This window comes from Trichechus manatus, unplaced genomic scaffold (assembly GCF_000243295.1).
Source record: "Trichechus manatus latirostris isolate Lorelei unplaced genomic scaffold, TriManLat1.0 scaffold00015, whole genome shotgun sequence".
Lineage (NCBI taxonomy): Eukaryota > Metazoa > Chordata > Mammalia > Sirenia > Trichechidae > Trichechus > Trichechus manatus.
Window position 1 is genome coordinate 9,317,620 of NW_004443951.1, and position 16,495 is coordinate 9,334,114.

General features: G+C 44.8%; 1 pseudogene; it reads left to right on the top strand.

Moving 5' to 3' along the window:
• The window catches only part of LOC101352343 (cytochrome P450 4A11-like), a 58,742-nt pseudogene extending 48,260 nt beyond the window's left edge, over positions 1-10,482 (top strand).
• The last annotated feature ends 6,013 nt before the right edge of the window (positions 10,483-16,495 follow it).

Consider the following 16,495-nt stretch of genomic DNA (forward strand, 5'->3'; position numbering starts at 1 on the left):
TCAACTTGTTTTTTTTTTGGTGAAAATACACATAGCCAAAGATACACCATTTCAAAAATTTCTACATGCACAATTTAGTGACATCGATTACATTCTTCCAGTTGTGCTGCTATTCTCACTTTAGATGAAGTTTTACAGAACAAAATAGTTTCTCATTAAACACTTAGTACATATGTTGCCCTATGACAATAGTTAACAACCCCACTACATGTCAACACTGTCCTTACTCAACCTTGGGTTCCCTATCACCAGCTTTCCTGTCCCCTTCTGGCTTCTAGTCCTAGAAGACACAGATTTTTGTCTTACTGTTTGAAATTGAGGACATTGCCTGTATTTTGGTCAATCCAGCATCTTACTTCTGTGGATTTCTGCTGAAGGTACACTGAATCTGCCTTCCTGAGCCCACATTGACTAACAGGGCAGAGCTAGTAGAGAATGGGAGACAAGTGGGAGGTAGCTTGAATTAGGTTGCCAGCTCACAATCATCAAGAAATGATGGCAGCCAGTGGTCTAGAATGTAGCTGCCTCATGAGGGCTGCCTTATCCAGATCTCTCCACTTTCTTTCTAACGCCCTTTATCTTTCAGACCCAATGTCTCATGATGTCTACAGATTCATGGCCCCACATATGTCAAGGAATACAGACATTACAAAAATATTTTCAAGAACTCAGGTTTGCCATGGCAACTTCTTTGGTTCACAGAGAATAACAGATGCCCAGCCACCACTGTCACCACATACATTCCTGAATCAAACTTCATTTCTCTTTTTCTAGCCAGACACTGACCCCATCCTCTTCATGGTGAGGGCCCTCTTAAGGCTTAGTGGCTTCCACATCACTTCCTATTTCTCTCCAAATGTCATAGCCTTCAAATGGGCTTTCTCACCACCATCCCCACCCTGGACCATTTTGCTCCCTCCCAAATTGTCTCTGGCAGTCTCTCTGATACTGTCTTCCCAACAAACATACACACACCCATCTCTGCCCCAGGGTATGGTTTGCTCCTGTTGAGTGGGCAGATGTGGTTCCAGCACCAGCATATGCTGACTCCAGCCTTCCACTATGACATCCTGAAACCCTACTTGGAGATCATGACTGTCTGTCCAAGTGATGCTGGTAAGTTTCTCTCTCTCTCTCAATTTCTCTCTCTCTCTCTCAATTTCTGTCTTCCTCTCTCTCTCTCTCTCTCTCTCTCACTCCATACACTCCTCTCCCTCACAGACCCCACACACACTCAGAGCACACACTCACACAGTCCACTCTCAAGTACATGTGACCCCAGGACATCCACCAGACACAGCCACACACAAGGACACTCTCAGACACATAAACATGCACACCATCCCCTGTTGATGCACATACATATTGTCAAGTACTTAGACACACAGTTGTGCATTCAGAACCTGTTTGCTCATATAGACACTTACATGCACTATCACCCACCCTGATGTGGCGTGTGCTCACTGCCATGTTAAGACACAGATTCAGACAAACCCACTGACACATATACACACATATTTAGACACATTAAGACATACCTGGCAAACATACACAGGTGTGCATTCCCATACACACTTGCATATGTGCCCAAATATACTAGCTTTCCAGAACTTAGAAAGAAGCTTCTTTCTCATATCAGTATAAATAAACGCCTGTCCTGATTGACTAACCTCCTGCTCCAGTACTTACCAAAAAGGAAAGTCTCATACCACTACTGTGAGATAAGAGCTTCCAAAAAGTCAGTGGGATGAGAGAAGATCCAGCCACCATCTTGGATCCACACTTCACTAATAGCCCAAAGAGAGAGGGTTATGGTTTATGCATGGACACCCTCTCCTCCTACCTCCATACCATTAGCACAGTGGACAGAGGAATGGTAAATACCCCTTGAACAGCTGGATAAACTGTCCCTGACCTGCTTCAGAAATGCTTGCTTCAGTGGCAGGGAGAACATCCCAATATGTTACTCAGATGGGCTCAAGCCTGGGGTCCATGGCTTCTGCATGAATCTGAGCCATTCTGTTGACTGAAATGGACACAGAGTCTACTTTCCCTTGGCCTAGACCCTGCCATACCATTGCCTCTCATCAGGGCTATTATTTGTCACCCAAGTTGGGCTTAGGAAATTTTTCTCAATGGAAAGGAATTGAATTCCTTGTTGTCCTTTTCTTAGGAGTGCCCGTCTGTCCCTCAGACTTTATCATGCCTTGACATGTTTGCTCCCTAAACTTGGGGTCCTACCTGTCTGTCAGTTCTAGCTCAGCTCTTAGGACACCAGAGTGTCCCCCATCTCTTTGTTCCCAGAACAGTAATGTTTTCTGGCCAACCAAAAGCTAGCTTTTACCATAAATTGTCACAAAATTCAAAACTTGATTCAGGCTATTATGAGCAGATATATTTAATTTTATAATAAAAAACCTGTGAGAAAAATAGATATCATTTTCAAACATTTGCTTTAGAGCTTTATTTTGCTATAATGCATTTGCTTTAGAAAGTGAGGGATTCCCAGAAAGACTTCTGGGGAAACGGAAAAAGATCTAGGTCTTATTAGCACAGGCCATTTAGGGATGGACGACCCTTACCCAAATATATAAACTTCACCTAAGCAAACCACTCAATTACTTTAATCTAACCATTCAACAAGCACACGCAGAAAATACAAGAAACCCATCTGAACATGAGCAGTTACTGAGCCATGTGGCTCTCCATTTCCTCAGCAATAAAATGGATACTTACTTTGCAGTTTGGATGAGGTATATGAAATGCGTGGCAGAGAGCTGGACTACAGCAGTACATTGACAGGGAATTGTCAGAAATTTAAGCCAGATCCAGAAGATGATGTGGAATGAGATACATCATTGCTGATGTCAAATGTTTCTTGGCTGAAAGCAGAGAATACCAGATGTTTACCTGTGTTTTATTGACTATGCAAAGGCATTCAACTGTGTGGATCATAATAAATTATGGATAATATTTCAAATTATGGGAATCCCAGAACACTTAATTGTGCTCATGCGAAACCTGTACACAGACCAAGAGGCAGTTGTTCGAACAGAACAAGGGGATACTGTGTGGTTTAACAACAGGAAAGGTGTGCATCAGGGTTGTATCCTTTCACCATATTTATTCAATCTGTATGCTGATCAGATAATCCCAGAAGCTGGATTATATGAAGAAGAATGGGGCATTAGGCTTGGAGAAGGCCTAATTAACAACCTGCAATATGCAGATGACACAAACTTGCTTGCTGAAAGTGAAGAATACTTGAAGCCCTTAATGGTGAAGATGGATTACATCTCAATAAAAGAAAACAAAAAGCCTCACAACTCGACCAATAAGCAACATAATGATAAATGGAGGAAAATTTGAAGTTGTCAAGGATTTCATTTTACTTGGATCCACAATCAACGTCCATGGAAGGAGCAGTCAAGAAATCAAACAACATAGTGCATCAGGCAAATCTGCTGCAAAAGACCTCTTTAAAGTGTTAAAAAGCAAGGATGTCACTTTGAGGATTAAGGTGCTCCCGACCTAAGCCATGATCTTTTCAATTGCCTCATATGAACGTCAAAGCTGGACAATGAATAAGGAAGACCAAAGAAGAATTGATGCCTTTCAATTATAGTGTTGGCATAGAATATTGAATATGCCACGGACTGCCAGAAGAATAAACAAATCTGTCTTGAAAGAAGTACAGCCAAAATTCTCCTTAAAAGCGAGAATGGTGGGACTTCGTTGTCTCACGTAATTTGGACATGTTGTCAGGAGAGACCAGTCCCTGGAGAAGGACATCATGCTTGGCAAAGTGGAGAGTCAGTGAAAAAGAGGAAGACCCTCAACGATGTGGATTGACACAGTGGCTGCAACAATGGGCTCAAACATAGCAACACCATTGTGAGGATGGCACAGGACCAGACAATGTTTCTTTCTGTTGTACATGAAGTCGCTATGAGCCAGAAACGACTTGACAGCTCCTAACAACAACATATGAAATGCCTGGCACAGGGCTGGACTACAGCAAAAGTTCAGTAAATATCACTGCCCTTCCCTGTGCATGAAGAGCATTGTTCACTGTGGGAAGTTGTTCTAAATGATTGCTAAGGTCCCTTTCAATTCTGATATTCCATGGGAATAGGATCGTAAGCTTCTAACATTCACCAGGACTAACATTCCATCATCTTTCTAATCCATGGTCTTATAATTTATTCATCTCAGTTTGGTGGCCCTGACATTCTTTGATTCTAACATTCCATGCTCCATTTCCTGACTCCAAGAAACAGGGCTCAGATGGCCATCATGTCTTCATTGCTGCATGTTTTCTAACATCTCCCATGTTTCATGAAATCTTTCAGAAATTCATTGCATTGAAAGCAAAGGACTATATATATGCCAGTTAACATGATGGTGACTTAATCCATGGAATCTTCTCCACAAGGAGATGTTAGCTTCTGTATATGGCCTCTGTTCGTTATACTTAAGGTTAAATTCCCTGAGATGTGGATAGCTAGAGAGAGAATCAGAGAGCAGAAGAGGGAGATGTGGTCCTTTCTTTATGAAGCTTTAAGACATATGAGGGCAGGGAATCCAGTGTCATGGGTCAGGTGTGCTCTGTCTTTGAGAACCCCTCAAGATGGTGGCAAAGAGCCACTGATGACCATATCTGAGACTACAGCCCTGGCCATACGCCATATATTGGCTCATCTACAGTTGGATGTGAAACCCAGCCTTGCCATACCTTACGTGTAATATCCTAAGTAGCCCAGCCTCTCTAAGCCTCAAGTGTCTCATCTAAAAAAATAGGGACATAAGGGTACCTTCTATGAAGGGTGATATGTGAGGATCGAATGAGTTGTTGTATATTTCTCACTGGCACATAGAAAACACTTCATAAACATGAGCTGTCACTTGGGTTACTGCAAACATTCCTCCTCTGATTCTTGCTTCTCCGTCCTGGTTTTCTGCTCCTCACCGGAACACGGGTGCTTCCTTATGACCTCCCCACACCATGATCACCTGACTCAGAATGATTTGTGACAGTCCTTTTCTGCATCCACATGCCCTCTGCTGGCTAAAGGACCAGAGCCATATCAATGGGTAAATCTGTCTTCTCTCTGTCTCTTATTTGCCCTACAGGAATATCAGTCACACTAGACTTTTACTCACTTCACCACAACCCAAAAGTATGGCTGAACCCAAAGGTATGAGGCTCTGGAAGGAGGGGATCGGATGATCTCTCAAAACCTAAACTTACTCCCTCTCCCACCTCTGGGAGTCCTACCCCTTCATGGGTTGGAAGTAGGGATTTGACCCCTAGGTGTCCAGACCCTGATACTCTCTCTGCAGGTGTTTGATCTTCCCCAGTTTGCACCCAGCTGTACTCAACATAGCCATGCTTACCTGCCCTTCTCAGGAGGATCAAGGTGAGAAGTCCTGCATGTGGTGGTGTGGGAGGTCACTGGGCACACGCCTTAATGTTGGTGATCTCCCATGCGCATAGGTGGCAGCTGCGGTTATGCCTGGTAGTGTCAGTGTTTGTGGGAAGGGGATCTTGTCGTGCGACTCTCTGTACAAAAGAAAGATGGAATTTCAGGGGAAGCCATGGAGGCTTTGCTCCCTCTGCTCTCTCCCAATGGCTAGTGACATTCAGCAAGGATGCGTTTTCCAAAGTTTAGTGTATTCTGGTATTTTCCTCACTTCAGGACTGACTTTTCAGAATTAGAGTTTCTTGCACATTTCGTATTTGTAGTGTTGTGGTTTTCTCAGTTGTCAGGATTCTTAGAGGGCGGATTTCTCTCTTCTTAATCTTTATCAATCTTGTCTACTGCTTTTTCTACTTCACTTACCAATCTGTCTCCCCACTGCATGGAACGAATAGTTTGTACTGTTTCAAATTCCATGTGCCTTCTTGGAGCCCTGGTGGCACAGTGGTTAAGTGTTTGGCTGCTAACCAAAAGGCCGGCAGTTCAAATCCACCAGCTGTTCCTTGGAAACCCTATGGGGCAGCTCTGCTTATCCTGTAGGGTCACTATGAGTCAGAATCAACTCGATGGCAATGGGTTTCGTTTGGTTTGCTTTTGTATGTCTCAGCTACTTAAGCCATATACCTGAAAGGTTACATCTGTGCTTTGAGGAAAATTTTACACCACTTGTGTCTTCTCTATTTTTTTTCTTTCTAGGAAAAAAAAAAAGTTTCCTTCCATATTAATGTTCACATACTCATGACCATTCTTCCAGTTGGCAAATTTCTTCATATGAGGTGGGATCTATACAACATGAATTTACACAGAGTCTACATAGTCCATTTTTCCACAAAAGCATAAAAATGAGGAAAATACACTGATTTAAGAGAAAACCCAAAATATGCTGTTTACAACATAGCATTTGAAAGGTTCCTGGTGTCTAAAATATGAAACACTCTTGAAATGGCTTTTTAGTTGAACTGGACATGTATACCGAAAAATCGGTGCTGTGAAAACCTCCAAAAGCTGCTAAAATCATCCTGTGGAATACAAATGGCCATACACTTGTAGGTATTTAGGAGAAACAAATATGTGATGAATCCACAATTCTGCAAAATCATCGGTTGGTGAATCAATTTTCACAAAACTGCTTTTAAGCAAATTGTCTTTCCAGGATTTGGTTTCCCCTGAATTCCTTACTTCCTCCTTGACATTAGCTGCAGGTCATGTTTCTGCCACGAGATGGCAGTTGAAACTTGAGTAGTTAAATGATTAGCTCAGAACTAGTATTTAATTCCATTCGATTTTATTCAGTTCAATTAATATAACGCAACTATGAAAGTATTTATTAAATATGTACTCTGTGTCCCAATCTGTGTCTGAAACGGGAACACAGATGAAAGGTACTGTCTCTACCACCGAGAGTTTTCAGTCAAAGACAGAAATGTATTCTACAGAAATAAACACCTCTGGCAAGAGACAGAAAGTATTCGTTCATTCACTCCTTCACTCATTCAGCAGTTTATTGAATATTCCAGTATTACTGGCACTGTCCTAAGCACTGGACTGGGGTGTGTCCTTGAATGAAAAACTAATGATACCTTGGGGGACTGGGGAAAAGATAGACAGCTGGGAGAGGGAATGAGGGAAGACTCTTCACTGCAACTGAGCCTTGAGGATGTGGGCAGGCAGAGGTGGGGAGAGGGCATTCTCACTGATGCCAACAACAGGAGCTGGACAGGTAAAGGTGGGGAGGCAATCACCCATACAAGGGTTTAGATACCAGTGGAGGTATTTGGATGCTGTCCTACCTGTGATGAAGAGCATAGGAGAATCTGAGCAGGGTCATGGCTGAGTGTGCAAGGAGCAGAGGCAGGGAGAACAGAAAAGTCCTGGTAAGGAGACTGAGGGATGTCAAGGAGGGGGCCTTTCTGGAGTAGATATGAAAGCTACAGAACCTAGTTGAATAAGTGGAAGAAGAGGGGGCAGGAGCCTGGACCATTAACTGAAAGCCTGAAGGTACAACAGGGAGAATAGGGGAGGAGTTTTCTGGTTCCCTACACCTCCCTCTCCAGGAAGCTTAGGTGTTGCTCTTATGATTCCCCCACACCACCACATCTTGTCCTCCCTCTGAGGATGTGGGCACCTGTGTGTCCCCTAGATAGTGAGGGCCTGAGAGTGTGGCCGCTCTCCCTCTGCAGTACCCAGAACAGTGGCCTCCCCATTGTGGAACCAAAACTGTACAGTGAATGAACAAAAAAACGATTAACTTGTTAAAGCGATTCATTTCGTTGAACTATTACTTAGAGCACTGGCCCTCTCCTAACACAGGATTTCAAGCTGCTTCTTAACACAGACCTTTCTTTCTAAGATCAGACGTTTTACTTTTTTTCCAAACATTCATTCAGTCGTTCAGCAAACATAACTGAACACCTACCATTTTCCAGGCAGGAGGTACCAGAGACTGAGGAGAGTTTCCCTTACACCAGGGCTGAGGTGTCCTGGAGAAGAAGAAAAACTCTATCCTAACCTAAAATGTCCCCATGGAAATAGTCCAACCCAGTCTTTCTCAGCCAGGTTTCTTAAGAGAATTAGGTCCTAATGTCCAAGGCATCCTTTGAATGTAATGAATTAACTCCTCTCCTCTGCATCTAGAATGGTCTAGCTTGTACCATCCTCAGAATTATGAAACTGGCCACTCAAATCATTTTCTGTGGAACTTAATTCTCTCACAGAACCCAGATGAGAAAAGCTGTTCGGCACTCAGTCTTGTACCTCCAGTCTTTCTTCAAGCTCCTTCCTTTGCCTAGAATGGCCTTCTCTCTTGGGGAACACCTACGCATCCTTCAAAGCCATATCTAATTGTTCCTTCATTTGCAAAACATTTCTTCTCCACCACCTGTCCCATTGTTATTAACAGGGTTAGTAGCCTGCTCTAAGCCCATAATCCTTGACTTCTTTGTGGCAAAACTCAGCACAAAACAGGAAAAATGTGTCAGTTTATATCATTTAGACCTGTATGTGCTTAGTGAGCAAGGGGAACGTGGCTGAGAGCACAAGTAGGAGTTAGGAGCTAGGCCTGGAAGAGTGGTCGGATCTGTCAAAGGTCAGGGGGAGTGTGGGAGCAAGGCTTGGTAGTAGAGGTGTGTGTGACCTGTAAGGAGAGGGACTGGGTGCTGGTCTCCTTCAAGGTGGGCCTGAAATGCCCACTTCTGAGGGAAGTGCAGTGGCCAAGTCCTGCCCAGCTCAGAATAGAGCCTCAGGGTTAGAGGGACCTCTTCTCCATGGTTGGCCCACCTTGGCCCAGGAATTGTATTGGGAAGCAGTTTGCCACAAAGGAGCTGAAAGTGGCCATGGCCCTGACCCTACTCCAATTTGAGCTGTCACCAGACCCCAGGAGGGTCCCCATTCCTGCTCCGGGAATTGTGTTGAAGTCCAGGAAAGGCATCCATGTGCATCTGAATAAGCCCTTTAACCCTGGCGGGGACAAGGGCAGGTTTGTCCCATCTATTTCCTTCAGAGAGCCTCCTCCCTTCCATTCTGCCTTCCTGTCCCTTTGTTCCTGTCCCCTGATTGTCTGCACTTTTGTCTGTCCATCTTTCTCCAAGTTCCCTCCTTGTCTGTCTGTCTGTCCACCTTTCTCCACCCACCTGCATCTCTGACTGTCAACCTAACTCCTAACTGTGCCCTCCACCCTGTCTGCCCATCTACCAGTCTTAATTCTTCTGCCAGCTTGTCTGTCCCTGTATGATTTCCTGTTGATGCAATAAAAAATTACCACAAATTTAGTGCCTTAAAACAACACATATTTATTTTCTTACAGTTCTGGAGTCAGCAACCCTCTGCTTTCCCCCCTTCCCCCGCCCCCCCACCCCATCCTTTCCTCCTGTAGAATAAGTAGTGTCTGTTCTCCTTGGCATAAAGATAGATGGCAGGGAACGGGAGGGGAAGGAAGACAAAGGAGAAAAGTTCTTCTGAGGAAAGAAAAGGGAGTTAAACTCTGCTCTGTGGTGCCCGGGCCCTGTGTGCTCCAGCTACATCCCGGTCCCTCCACATAGTCCCAACTCTGTGTTCCCTGGTGCCCACACCCTGCCCAGCTCCTGAAAGCTCCATGTTACTAGCTGAGTTTAGAGACAGGGCTCTTCCCTCAGAAGCACCAGAGGAGAGCTCACTCATGTCAGATAAGTGACACTACCTCTATTCTACTCAAAGATTCAGAGTCTCTCACACTCAATTTTTAGAGCAGAAACCATCTAGAGCCCGTCTTGACCTGAGCGAAACTTACAGTCTTGGTTTAGCATAAGGGCCTTGGGGACCCAGCCTTCCATGGTCCAAAAATGTTTCAGAAGTCTGCAGTGACACCAGGCACCTGTCAGCACTTCCCAACACAGAAAGGTCTGCAGGCCTCTCCAGAAGCTCAAGCAGTGGGTGGCTGCTCAGCAGGGACCTGCCCAGGTAGGCAAATGGGCCTGGCTGCTAGGAGAGGATGTCAGACTTCAGCTAGCAGACCCTGCCTCCTGTCCTCAGGACAGCCTCCTAGCAGTCACAGTACCTCGGCCTGCCGGCCCACCCACCCCACCATGGTGGAGGAGAGGCTTCATTATCCCTGCCCATACTTGGCAATTACCTAGGAGCTGGTCCTCCTGAGTCTGGGCCCTGTTTCCAGCACTGGCCCCCACTGTACTCCTACGAGTTTCCCTAGGACACTGTTCCTGCCTCCACCAGCCTCTCTTAACCCACGTCATTCCCTCTCTTGCTGATCATGGGAAGAGGCTGCCCCCATTTCCAGCCCAAGGCGCTGGCTGCCCTAGACAGAACTCCCTGGTGCCCTCTGCCTGCTGTGTTAGGTTCTGCCTCCTAGAAGGATTTTTTCCCCAGCCTGTGCCTGCAGACAGAACATCCCTCCCAGTCCCTTGGTCTCCCTGTCCACTGCAGTTTTCATTACCAGTTCAGCCCTGCCTTGACCATGGACACATGCTCTAACCGGAGAATCTCACAGGGCTGGAAGAGTGACCAGAAGTGACCCTGCTGACTCCAGGAATTGGGCAAGGCCCAGATTGAGTTCATACCATGTGCCCCCCATGACACAGACACCCACTGCAGCACACACCCAGGCACACACCCCACACTCTACCCACACACACAAGCACACAAGAGCCCAGGATCACAAGAGGCAGCAGGGGGTGTTTGAGAGCTGGACTGAAGCAAGTGGAATGCATCAGGAGGTTCCTGTGGATACCATCATCCTCTCCTCCCACTGTGCGCTCCCCCTCCCCTTCTGGCTCCAGAATTCTCAGCTCTTTTCCCACCTAAACCTGCTCTCAGGTGAGTTTCAGTACTAATTATGGAGTCTTGGTCAAAAGAGGCCAGAGTTAGAGGTCTTCGGTTCAAGCCTCCTCCAGATGAGCATCTTGGCAGGTTCCTCCATTAATATTGAAGTGGGGGAATGTCCTCCACCTGTCCAGCCTCTCAGGCCTCCTGACATCAAGAGATTTCCCTCCCAGTCCCTTGGCCTCCCTGTCCACCGAAGTGGATGTATTCTAGGCTCAGCTGCCACCTATGGGAGTGAGGTGCTTACAGCCACGGGGCTCAGCTCCCAGGTAATGTCTGTTAAAATCTTATCTTCACTTGTGCAGAAAAAGTCTGTACAGGTGCCAAGACACAGAAAGGGAAGTTGGGGTGTGGAGCAGACAGGTGGGAGTCACACCTGGTAGGGCCTCTGTACCCCGGCCTCAGGTAAGCAGGAGGTCTGGGTCTTGGGAGGGCTTTGCAAGAGTCTGTGGTCTGTGGCAGACCTTCCATGCTGTGGCCTTCTTCTGACAAGTGAAGCATCAAGGCAGGAGGGGACATCCCCAGGGCAGCAGAGAGACATCTCCAAGACCCAGGGCTGGGATTCCCCTCTCCAGCCCTACCCCCCAGCCACACAGTCTCAATAATTATTTGACTCCTGGATTGGAGTTCATTAATAGCCTTAAACTTTAGACCCTAGAGATGTGTGAGCATCCAGCCAATGGGCAGCTGCTGCAGGAAATGCCAAGGAAGTATGTCTAATCCATCAAGTGGTCCCACCTCTTGGTTGTTCCCAAAAGTCCTTCTCTACCGTTTCAAACCCCATTCAGGCATAATTTCTTGCCTAAATCCCCCTTTAATGCCACTCTACCACTTATCTCCAGCCAATCTTGTGACTGGGAAATGCAGATGCTGACAATGGCAAGGAAAGTCGAAAGGACCCACCTCAGAGGGGCAGACAACACATGGGTTAAACTGTATTCCGTATTTCTTGACCTCGGTAGTGGTTACAAGGGAATGTGCTTTCAGAACTGCTATTATTCTGTACATGGTTGTTTTATGCACTTTCTGCATGTCTGTCATATTTTAAACACAAACAACAAAGTTAAACAAATAAACACATGTCAATGAAGACGCAAAATCCTGAAGCCCTCCATCTATCATGTGCTGTGGGGTGAGTGACGTGTCTGGTCACCACCGTGAGTCCTGAGGCAAAGTTTCCATTGGGTTCACTTGTGTTTTCTAAGACTGGATGTAAGTGTAAGTTACATTGTAAAAATCTTGCCAATTACAGGGATAAATGACATTCTAGAAAAGAGTAGGTGCTCACTGACTGCTTATTAAATGAATGAGTGAGCTCTACATACATGCATAATAAACATTTGTAGGCTCACACAGTTACATGGTACTGACTGTCCTCAAGGTGAATGTTGATGTAGGTCCCACTACCCTTCTAAAATACAAGCCCCCCAGGGGAGGGAGCCACAGCAACTCCTAGTTCAGCCTGGGGAAGGCAGTGTCTGGGGACAGACCCCAGCCTGGGCTGACTGGAGATCCTATTCTTGGTGAAGCTGCATCCCAGACCCTGGTCCCAGTGGCTTCACGTGGAGGTGGATGCCATTCTTGGAGTGCAGGATCAGCTGGGGCATCTTGACAGGTGGCTGTAAGGGGTCCAGGGAAAACTCAAAAAGCAGCAAGCAGAGGGCCGTGACCACCTTCATCTCATTCACAGTAAACTACTGCCAGATACAGTTCCTGTGGTGAGCACACAAAGGGGCCTGGACTCTGGGGTGTCCAGAAAAAAACAGACCCTGAGTGGCACAAACAGTTAAGCATTTGGCTACAAACCAAAGTTTGGAGGTTTGAATCCACCCAGAGTCACATTAAAAGGAAAGCTTGGTGATCTATTTCTGAAAGCTCACAGCCATTAAAAATCTTAGAAAGTGGAGGCAGGGCCAAGATGGCAGAGTAGTCAGACGCTTCCAGTGTTCCCTCTTACAACAAAGGCCCAATAAAATAAGTGAATGAATTACATATCACAATCTAGGAGCCCTGAACATCAAAGGCAAAGTTGAGGAACCAGACTGAGTGGCAGAGGGAGGGAGAGACGGTTCGGAAGCAGCAAGAAGTTGCCAGGTCTGACCTGGCAAGAGCCTGAGCCCTTCAGCCCCGATCAGCTCTGGGGTGAGCGGTGAGGCAGGCAAACAGCTGCGCTCAGGAGGCGTTTTCTGCACTGGGAGAGACCAAGAGGCAGAGAGTCTACTCGGCCATCCAGAACCAGTGAGAAGCAGCCCTCAACTGGTGAAACATAAGTACTTATGTCTGGCCTACCACACGGATTGAAAACACCCCCCTTAGGGAAAAACCTCTCTCCCATTTACCTCTCCACTCCCTGCTCTGCACTGGGCCCTGGACCAGCTTAAGCAATTGCCTAGTCCCCTGGGCCGGAAGTAGGACCTATCCCACTCCCTGAGCCATTCTCCCAGCCTTGGAGAGTGAACAAATTAAGAAACAGAGGAAAAACTAATCTGCCAGCTCCCCTAAGCCAGGAACTCAGCATAGGCACAGCTCCTTTGCCTAGGCACAGGCATAAGGGATCCACGGACTTTGAGTACCTTTCCCCCTGCATAGACTTGTGTGGGCCAATTTCAACAGCATAGGCCCTCATTACTGCAGTACAAGAGGGTATATTCTTGAAGTCTAACTTCAACTATTTCAGCTGTGAAGTGGCAGGTTCATGACATTTGACACTGCTCTGCCCATTAAGCAGGGTCTTCACCTACCCACATCAAGGGCCTAAGGAATGGTGGCTCCACACATGCCACCTAGCCACCGGCTACAGGGGCCCAAGAATAAGATGTGCCTCCCAGTCCTTATAGCCAACAGCATTGTCTGGCTGCAAAACCCACCCATCTATGCACTCTAGGGAACAGGGACATGCTTTCCTCCTGGACATTCAGGGGTGGCCATCAGTCCCCTGCCTTGCTCAGCCTCTGCCCGCCTACAGCAGCCAGATGCCTGTGCCTACACCAATCACCCATGCCTGTCTAGGACTGTAGGTGAGAGCCTGCACCACACACTTGGTGGCCGACTACCTGGACACCTGAGCTGAATTCATTCAGAAGGTGTAGGAAGACTCCTGGGCTCATATACTTAGTGGCTGGTCTGGTCACCTGGGGGCAGGACATTGGATCTTCAAGGTGCTGGTGACTGGGCTAGCTCACACGAACAGCCTATTTGGGCATATCAAAACAAAACAAGAAACTAGGACACACTAAGCAAACATAAAATAAATAAATATAATAACTTATTGATGGCTCGGAGACAACAGTCAATATCAAATCACATAAAGAGGCAATCCATGATGGCTTCAGCAAGCTCCCAAAATAAAGAATCTAGAAATTCCCCAGAGGAAGAAAATTTCTTGGAATTACCGGAGGCAGAATACAAAAGATTAATACACAGAACTCTTCAAGAGATTAGGAAGGAAATTAAGCAAAACGCAGAACACAAAATAGAGAAAATTAAAAAGATTAGAGACGCGCATAATGACAAATTTAACAGGCTGCAAGAATCCATAGAGAGACAGCAAATCAGAAATCCAGAAGATTAACAATAAAATTCCAGAATTAGACAACTCAATAGAAAGTCATAGGAGCACAACTGAGGCAATGGATGTCAGAATTAGTGAGATTGAAGATAAAGCACTTGACACGAACTTATTTGAGGAAAAATCAGCTAAAAGGATTTTACAAAAATGGAGAAACCCTAAGAATTATGTGGGACTCTATCAAGAGGAATAACCTACGAGTGATTGGAGTACCAGAACAAGGGGAGGATAACAGAAAATACAGGGAGAATTGTTGAAGATTTGTTGGCAGAAAACTTCCCTGATATCGTGAAAGATAACAAGATATCAATCCAAGATGCTCACCGAACCCCACAGAAGGTAGGTCCCAAAAGAAAGTCACCAAGACACATTATAATCAAATTTTCCAAAACCAAAGATAAAAAGAGAATTTTAAGAGAGGCTAGGGATAGACGAGAAGTCATATACAAAGGAGAGTCAATAAGAATAAGCTCCAACTACTCAGCAGAAACCATGCAGGCAAGAAGGCAATGGGATGACATATATAAAGCCTTGAAGGAAAAAAACTGCCAGCCAAGAATTATATATCTAGCAAAACTGTCTCTCGAATATGATGGCAAAATTAGGGCATTTCCAGATAAACAGAAGTTTATGGAATTTGCAAAAACCAAGCCAAAATTACAAGAAATACTAAAGGGAATCCTCCAGTTAGAAAATCAGTAACATCAGATAAAAACCCAAGACTAGAACACAGGACAGAGCAACCAGATATCAACCCAGTTAGGGAAGTCACAAAAATAAATCAAAGCTAAAACACTGAAAATAGGGAAACATATGTCAATATTTAAAAGATGACAACATTAAAATAAAAAAGAGGGATTAAAAAAATGTAGTCATAGATCTTTCATATGGAGAGGAAGTCAAGGCAATATGAAGAAATAAAAGACTGGTATAAACTTAGAAAAATACGGGTAAATATTAACATAACCACAAAGGAAACTAACAATCCTACATGTCAAAATAAAAAACAACAAAAATATAAAGACTCAGCAAATACAAAATCAACAACAAGGAAGAAGATGAAAAGAAAATACATAAAGAAAAACCACTCATCACAAAAAATTAAGTGGAACAAAGAAACTGTCAACAGTACACAAAAAAGACATCAAAATGACAGCACTAAACTCATACTTATCAATAATTACGTTGAATGTAAATGCACTAAATGCAACAATAAAGAGACAGAGAGTGGCGGATTGGATAAAAAAACACAATCCATCTATATGCTGCCTACAGGAGACGCACCTTAGACTTCAAGACACAAACAAACTAAAACTCAAAGGATGGAAAAAATATATCAAGCAAACAACACTCAAAAAAGAGCAGAAGTGGCAATATTAATCTCTGACAAAATAGACTTTAAAGTAAAATCCACCACAAAGGATAAGGAAGGACACTACATAATGATTAAAGGGTCAATACACCAGGAGGACGTAACTATAATAAATATTTACACACCCAACGACAGGCTCCAAAATGCATAAAACAAACTCTAACAGCACTGAAGAGATAAACAGCTCCACAACAGTAGTAGGAGACACACCACTTTCGGTAAAGGATAGAACATCGAGAAAGAAGCCAATAAAGACCCAGAAATTCTAAATGCTACAATCAACCAACTTGACCGCACAAACATATAACTAACACTCCAGTCAACAACAGCCAAGCATACTTTCTTTTCCAACGCACATGGAACATTCTCCAGAATAGACCACATATTAGGCCATAAAGAAAGCCTTAACAAAATCCAAAGCATTGAAAATGTTACAAAGCATCTTTTCTGACCATAAAGCCATAAAAGTAGAAATCAACAACACAAAAAGCAAGGGAAAAAAATCACATACATGGAAACTGAACAACACCTTGCTCAAAACTACTGGATCATAGAAGAAATTAAGGATGGAATAAAGTAATTCGTAGAATCAAACAAGAATGAAAACGCATCCTACCAGAACCTTTGGGACACAGCAAAAGCAGTTCTCATAGGTCAGTTTATAGCAATAAATGCACACATCCAAAAAGAAGGAAGGGCCATAATCAAAACATTAACCCTACAACTCAAACAAGTAGAAAGAGAGCAGCAAAAGAAGCCCTCAGG